This window comes from Chinchilla lanigera, unplaced genomic scaffold, assembly GCF_000276665.1.
Source record: "Chinchilla lanigera isolate Chin_1 unplaced genomic scaffold, ChiLan1.0 scaffold00029, whole genome shotgun sequence".
Classification (NCBI taxonomy): Eukaryota; Metazoa; Chordata; class Mammalia; order Rodentia; family Chinchillidae; genus Chinchilla; species Chinchilla lanigera.
Genome location: NW_004955430.1, coordinates 1886640 through 1893950, shown reverse-complemented (window position 1 = coordinate 1893950; position 7311 = coordinate 1886640).

Here is a 7311-nt window from a genome sequence, read left to right as displayed (position 1 = left end):
TTCTATCCCATTTTCTATTATCTATCCTTTATTTTCTCTTTAATTTATTTATACACTGGGTTTCTTATAGAAGAAAAATCATGTGCTATTTAACCGTGTGTGTCTGATTTACTTCACCTAACATTATGGTTTCAAGGTGCATTCTTTTTCCTACAAATTAGTCAAAGTTATCCTTCTTTATGGCAGAGTAATAAAAACCATTGTTTTGGTTACTTATCTCCTTGCTGAGACAAAATACTTGACACCCAAAGTTAAAGCAAGAGGATTTATTTTGGCTCACAGTTTGTAGAACTTTCAGTTCATGGCTGGCTCCAAGGCAGGTGGCATGGCAGAGGGGCATCGCAGAGGGGAAACAGTTGATGGTGTGGCAGGCAGAAGGCAGCCAGCAACAAAAAATGGCGGCAGAAGAAGCAGAAGGAGCAAGGAAACAAACCTGCCTTTATATTTCATCCAGGCTACCCTCCCTCTGGGTGGTGCCACCTACACCCAGGGAGGACCTTCCCATTATCCACACCCAGAACTGTACCAAACCAACCAGTGGACTAATTTAGTAATCACACAACCTTTATTCCACCATCACACACTTAATCCCAGCATCACACACCCTAGAACCAGCCACCTCTGAAAATCCCCACCTGTGACCATGTGAGGGGGACCATCTAGACACAAGCCATGACAACCACACATACAATTTCTTGAGTCAACAAGGTTTTTGTAAGTCAGACAAAAAATAAATAATAACCAACAACAACACAACTAGACCATTCAGACAGCAGCATCTCCTTGGGAGAGCAAGGCTCACCAACCAAAGTACTGATACGTGTGAAGGATTCCAGGGTATGTGTACTGCACCTCAGCAGTACTCAACGCTTTCCCTGCCAGGGGCTCGCAAACAGCACGTCCACTCTGTTCACAAAGTGTCGAGTGTTTATCCGAGGTGGGTTTTTTTTTGGGGGGGGGTGTTCCTAGAAGGCACTCCTTGCTCCGCTCCTGTCTTACAATGTTAGCACTCTAGGGCCCAGTTCAGACAATCCTCTCTGATGTAAAATGTCAGACTTCCTCTAAAATTAAAAGACTCCAAAGAATCAGCATACACACGCTTGAGCAAGAAGACCTTCAATTCTAGGGACCTCCAAGGGCCTAGAGCACTTTTCACGTGCGGAAGAAGACCAAGTCTGGGGCCCATTTGCCAACACCCTGACCCAGTTCTGAGCCCTCTTCCATGTCGTCGGGAGGGGTACAGAGCCTTGTCACAGAGTTCCTCACGAGATATTTAAGTGACCGAGGTGAGGTGCTACATATAGCAGCTTGAGCTCAGGAAGCCTATGCCAGCCTTTTGTTTCATTTTGCTTTGCTTTTTGGTGGTGTTTTACCACTGAGCTACCTTCCTAGTCCTTTATTATTTTTGTTTTGAATCAAGGTCTCACTAACTTGCCCAAAGCAACCTTAAAGTTGTGATCCTTTCGCCTCAGCCTCCCAGGAAGCTGGCATTACAGGCATGCACCACCGCTTTCAGCTCTTATTGCTGTCATGTAGCAGGTGATTGCTAAAACAGACACCACAGCCCCAGCCCCTGGACTCCATTGAGACGATTACTGTGTTTCATTTGTACTACTAAGACATACGTGTACACACACACATGCACACATGCGCGCCTATTGTTTTTTGAGACAGAGTCTCACAAAGCAGGGCAGTTTGAGCTTGATTCCCTATGCGAGTCAGGCTGGTCTCAGCTTCCTGAGTGCTGGGATTCTAGGTGTGTGCAACCACAGCTGGCTCTGATGTATATTTTGTTAAAGTTTTCACTTAGTTGTCAACTTTTAAATTATCCAGAGATTATTTTATAAATATCCAGATCTGCACCCCAGAAGCATGGGAAGCCTGGGCATGGGGGCGCCTCAGCTGCTTGGAAATGTTGGAAAGAACATGAATTCTCCAGCCTGCCACGTCTCCACCACTCCCTTGCACTCCTGCTCCTCAGCGGGTGGCTCCTGCGGCTTTCTGGGTGCTGTGGGCCAGTGGCTGTCACTTACATTCTGTGCCTCTCTGATTTTCCTTGGTGGGGAAACCCTAGCTGGCACCTTTCTTAGCTCATGTGTGTCACCCACGTGGAACTTGCTTGATATGCCCCTGCCGCTCACAGTGTACCCTGAGCCACAGTCTTCAGGCCCAGTGGGAGGCAGTCGTAGGGTGGGTGTGCCCTTGAAAGGGGTATGTGGCGCCTGGTCCCTTCCCTTCTGTCTCTTCCTTTGCGCCTAGCCTGTAGGAAGGGGAACAGCTTGCCACGTGTACCTTGTCAAACACCCAAAGTGACAGGCTCAAGCAATGATGGACTGAAACCCTGATAACCATGGGAAAGATAAAGCTTTCCTCCCCTTAGATTGTGTAGCCCAGGTGGTTTTGCACAGGGATGGAAAGGAGACCAGCACAGGGGATAGCAAGGCGTCCCAGCCTCTAAAATAATATCGCAGGCAGCTTGCCTTGTGACATACCCTCACCAACCCGAGGCTGTCTCCTTCAGACCAAAGGACGAGAACATGCTGTGTCTCTTGTGCTTCTCTTGTCCCCTGGAAGAGGTCGCCTGCGATGAATCTCGGGGATGGAGTGTGCCAGGAAAGTGCCAGGGAGGGCTCCAGGAAGAGGGGAGTACAGAGGCAAAGGCCTAGAGGCAGCAGTCAGCATGTGGGGAGAGTCAACGAGAAAGGTGACCGACCATGGAGCTTCAGGTCAGAAAAAATGGCAGGTAAGGGGAGGATGGCAGCAGATGGAGAAGGAGGGGGGTTCTTTCCTAAAGACACCAGGGAGCTATGAAAGGATGTTGAGCAAGGGAATGGCAAGGTCAAACTGTGAGGCTGGAGGCAGAGACCAGAATCAAAGAGACAGTTGCCCTGGAGAGACAGCCGGCAAAGCCGACAATGCACATGAAATAATGCCTGTGTGGTCCGGGTGGGGGCCCAGCGCTGCAAATGACATAGTGATGTCTGTACGTTGGGGTCATAATAGTTAGTGGCACAGAAGCCCTGCCCTCTTGCAGTTCACGTGGCAGAAAACATGTAGTCAGCTCATAAAAATGGAAAAATAAGATCATCTCAAGGCCTGATCAGTGCTGTGAAAAAAATTAAGCAGAGTATCGTGGTGCAGAGGACAGGAGAACTACAGCAGTTACACGGAGGGAATTTGAGTAGCGGCCATTTGCACTGAAACATGAATGGTTACCAGGAGGGACCCTTATGAGGACGTGGGGGGAGGAGATCCAGGCAGGCAGAGGGGACAGAACATGCCAAGCGCCTGAGGCCGGAAAGTGCTTTAGTGTCTGAAGAACGGAAAGAAAGTCAGTGTGCTGCAGATGAATGAGCAAAAAGGAGCGTGCGTGATGCGGTAAAGGAGCGGAGAAGACACCCCACTGTTTATATTTCTTCTGAGCCAAGAGGTAATCACACACTTCTGGGTCGTGCCTGTCCTCGAATTTCTAGAGAACATGTAGACGTCACCTTACATCTTACAGAGGAACATTTCCTGCTCCTATGCCCCCCTCTCTACTCCTCCTTTGTACTTGCAGTGGGGTCAGGCGGAAGGGCTAGATTCATCAAAACCCCCAGCGGGGCACAGTGGGACCCGCACTCACATTCAAGGCCTCTGTTAAGCCCGGTCCCCAGCACACTGTGCCAGGAAAGTGCCAGGGGAGGCACATCCCAGGGGAGGCACATTGACTGCACCTGTGCCCCTGGGACATCTGCCAGATCTTGGCAGCCTCAGCCTTTCTCTCTCTCTCCCCCTCTCTCCCTCTGCTCATCCATTTATGCATTTAGGGTGCTGGGGGCCACCCCAGGGGCTCACGCACGCTTGCAAGTCTGTCTATCACTGACCTACAGCCCGAGTCCAGCCCTTATTTCTTGTTTTAAGAGGATGGCAATATTGTTATGGGACTTGAGCCTGGATCTGACCCTTTTCAACCCCGCAAGATTTGGCCAGCAGCTGTGAAAACCGCGGAGCCCTGGGAGAACGGGATGGAGTCAGCAGCCCCGCTCTGGACCAGCCAGGCTGTTACTCCTCCTGCATAGGTCGCTGGTCCAGGCGCCACCCTGGAGGATTCCTCACGGGCAGGAACACTCCCTCCTCTGAAACGCCCAGGACTCCTCTCCCGGTCCTGGGTCTACAACTGCAAATCCCTGTTGTTCATTCTTGGGGGCTGGAGACACAGCCATGAGGTCCCATTGGCTGACCCCTCATTACCACAGGGAGCCTGGAGTTTCTACGCCTCTGCCAAGTCTGCTGTCAACTCTGCTTTGGGCACAGCCTGACACAGCTTCCCTCCATCTGCCACAGGAAGATCTAGGACACGGCTAAAGCTGCAGCTCAGTCTCAGGGTCACTGCAAATAAGAGAGGGGCCGGGCATGGTGGTGCACGCCTGCAATCCCAGCATGGTGGGATGCTGAGACAGAGGGATCACAAGTGCGAGCCCAGCTCAGGCCATGTAGTAAGATCCTGTGCCGAAAATAAAAAATAAAAAGTGCGGGATGCGGTGCCCTTGGAAGGCCGCGTACTGAAAAAATATCTGCTACTGAAGAACCAAAGAACAGTAGGGATACTTAGGGGCCAACTGACACTCTACAAAACTTCTTGGGACTTCAAGTACCTGCTAAATGCACCCCCAAAGAAGGCTGAGAGAGTCTGCTGGGCCTCCACTTTGGAGGCCGGCCTCTCCTGCAACAAGCCTGCTGCACATCTGAGGTGACTGTGGCCCTTCATGCCTCATGGGGGACACGAGACCAGCTTGGGGCTGGGGGTGTAGAGCAGTGGTAGACTGGGCTCCTAACATGTGCAGGCCCTACATTCCACCCTCAATACCAAAAGGGGGCCTTGTCTCTGCCTGGAGTCCCCTCACAGTCTGGGCAGATCAAGGGTCACTGTTTGTCCCAGCGGTGGGAAGACTTGCCCCACACTGACCGTGGAGAGATGCCTCGATCCCACTTGCACCTCAATCCCCTGAAAACTGATGGGGGGTCACTCCCAAGGAAGACCAAAGGGGCTAAAAATAAGCATGAGCATTAGTCTTAGATATGGGCCAATTTCAGAGGTCAGTTCTGCCAGTTACCAGCTAGATGACCCCAAGCAGTTCCTTCCTTTCTGTTGCCTCAGTTCCCTCATTTGTAAGTGAAGCAGTACAGCACACCCCCCTGAGTTTTGTGAGGAGTAATAATACAGCCCACAGAACCTGATCTGCAGGACGCCTGGCCAGGGTATCAGTAATGACTGTTGTGTGGGGCCTCTGCGCTATCACCACCGTTTTCCTTCGTTCTGTTGTCTGTGAGACACCATCAGCACTTACTGACCGTAGTTCATAGCAGCTACTGTCCAACCGCTTATGTGCATGAGGTAATCTTGATATCTGACACCCCAGGAAGATGACATCCACATTGCAACGGCAGAAACACCGAAGCGACACCAGGATTTGGAGGCAGATTTATGTCACATCAATGGGCACTGATCAGGGTCATTCTCAAAATATCAGGCCCTGATCTCTGGTGGTCCAGAGCTTATGTGGGATAAGCAAGTAGGAAGAACAGAAGCAGAATGGCTTGTCAACTGGGGACTGGTTTATACAATGTGCATCATAGTGACCAGCTAAGTATCAAGTGATACAGCCATTTCTAAGAGACAGGAGCAACCAGAACTGGAACAGGAAGTATTACCTCGGCAACTAAGAAACTGAGGTATACTGGCCCGGGGGGGTGGGGAGGGCACCATTTTGTGCTACAACATTAGCCCCATATTTTAAGTGAGAAAGAGGAGGCACAAAAAAGTTCAGTAATTTGTTCCAGGTCACAGCACAGCCCAAATTAAATGACTTCTAGAGATTTGGGCAGGAGGATAATGAGATATGAACTGTAAAACTGTCAGGATACAACTCTGTCAAGGAGAATTCTGTGAGAAAAGGGTTGGGAATGAGAACAGCTTATAGCAAATTGTTAGGACTTGGGATGACCTCCTTGCCGTGTTGGGCTGTGGTCCAGGTTCAGTACAATTGGAAGGTGGTGGTGCCTCAGAGTTGGAGCCTAGTGGGAGGCTTTAGGTTACAGGGGACAGGACACTGAAGCAGATTATGTGACCTCCATTATTTCCTTCCTCTCTGTCTTGTGGCCCAGTCTGAGGTGGGCAGCTTTCCTCTACCATGAACTCCTACCATGATATGTGGACTTCACCACAGGTCCAGAAGAAACACAGACAACCGACCATGGACTAAGTCCTCCAGAACTGTGAGCCAAGGGAACCTTTTCCCTTGATAAGCTGATTACCCAAGTGTGTTAACAGGATGGCCCTAACTGATTATTGTTGGGGGCTGTCCCGTGTGCTGGAGGGTGTTTAGTGGCTCCTCTGGCCACTGCTCATTAGTTGTCAGCATATTTCCTTCCCTTCTTTGTGACAGCCCAAAGTGTCTTCAGATAGGTCCAAAGGTGACCTCAGAAGGAAAAAGTTCACAGCATTCGGATGGAGGCTAAAGCATGTGCATTTCCCCTATGGCTGTTTGACCTTGGAAAAACAGCTAAACCTCTCTGTGTCCATTTCTTCACCTTTCATGTTCTTACATCACGGTGCTGTGAGGATGTAGTAAGTTTATAACTAAAGAGCAAGTTCAGCATAGTTCCTGGCCCTGAGGGGCACTCTGTTGGATAGCATTGTGTCTTCAGGGTAAACTGTGCAAGGAAAGGATAGCCATGCCCTGTGCAGATGAAGGAACCTACCAAGCTTTGGAAATAAAGAAGGTAAGGTGACATCAGAGGCAACCATGTGTGTGCCAGGCCTTTCTTCACAGGTCCCCAAGGACCTTGTGACCTCACACCTCGCTGCCCACCTCAGGCTCTGAGCTGGGGGTGCTGCAGTGAATGTCTTATTCCACCCACCAGGCCAAGACAGGGGAGACAGTGGGATGTTGGTCTTGGTGTGCAGTATAGCCCAGGGAGCATCATGGCAAATTTTTAGAAAAGGTGCATTATGGGTGTGTGCAATGCCCATGGGTTTTTTGGAGTATTTCTATTGATGAATTATTAATTTTAATTTTATGAGTTTTATTATATTAAACTATGGGGTTAATAATATCCCTTAGTTATTTCAGGCTGATCAGGTCCACAATCTCCTGAAGGAGTGTACAGAGAAGGCTAAATAAAAGAGGAAAATGGAATGATTTCAGGGCTCCAGGAGGATCAAAGTCTTCTCACATAATTCTTAATTCTCTCAGGGCTAAGACCAAGACCTTCTCTGGGTTGACCATATTTATTTAGTTATCAGAAGAAGGGAGGGGAGTGCTCAAG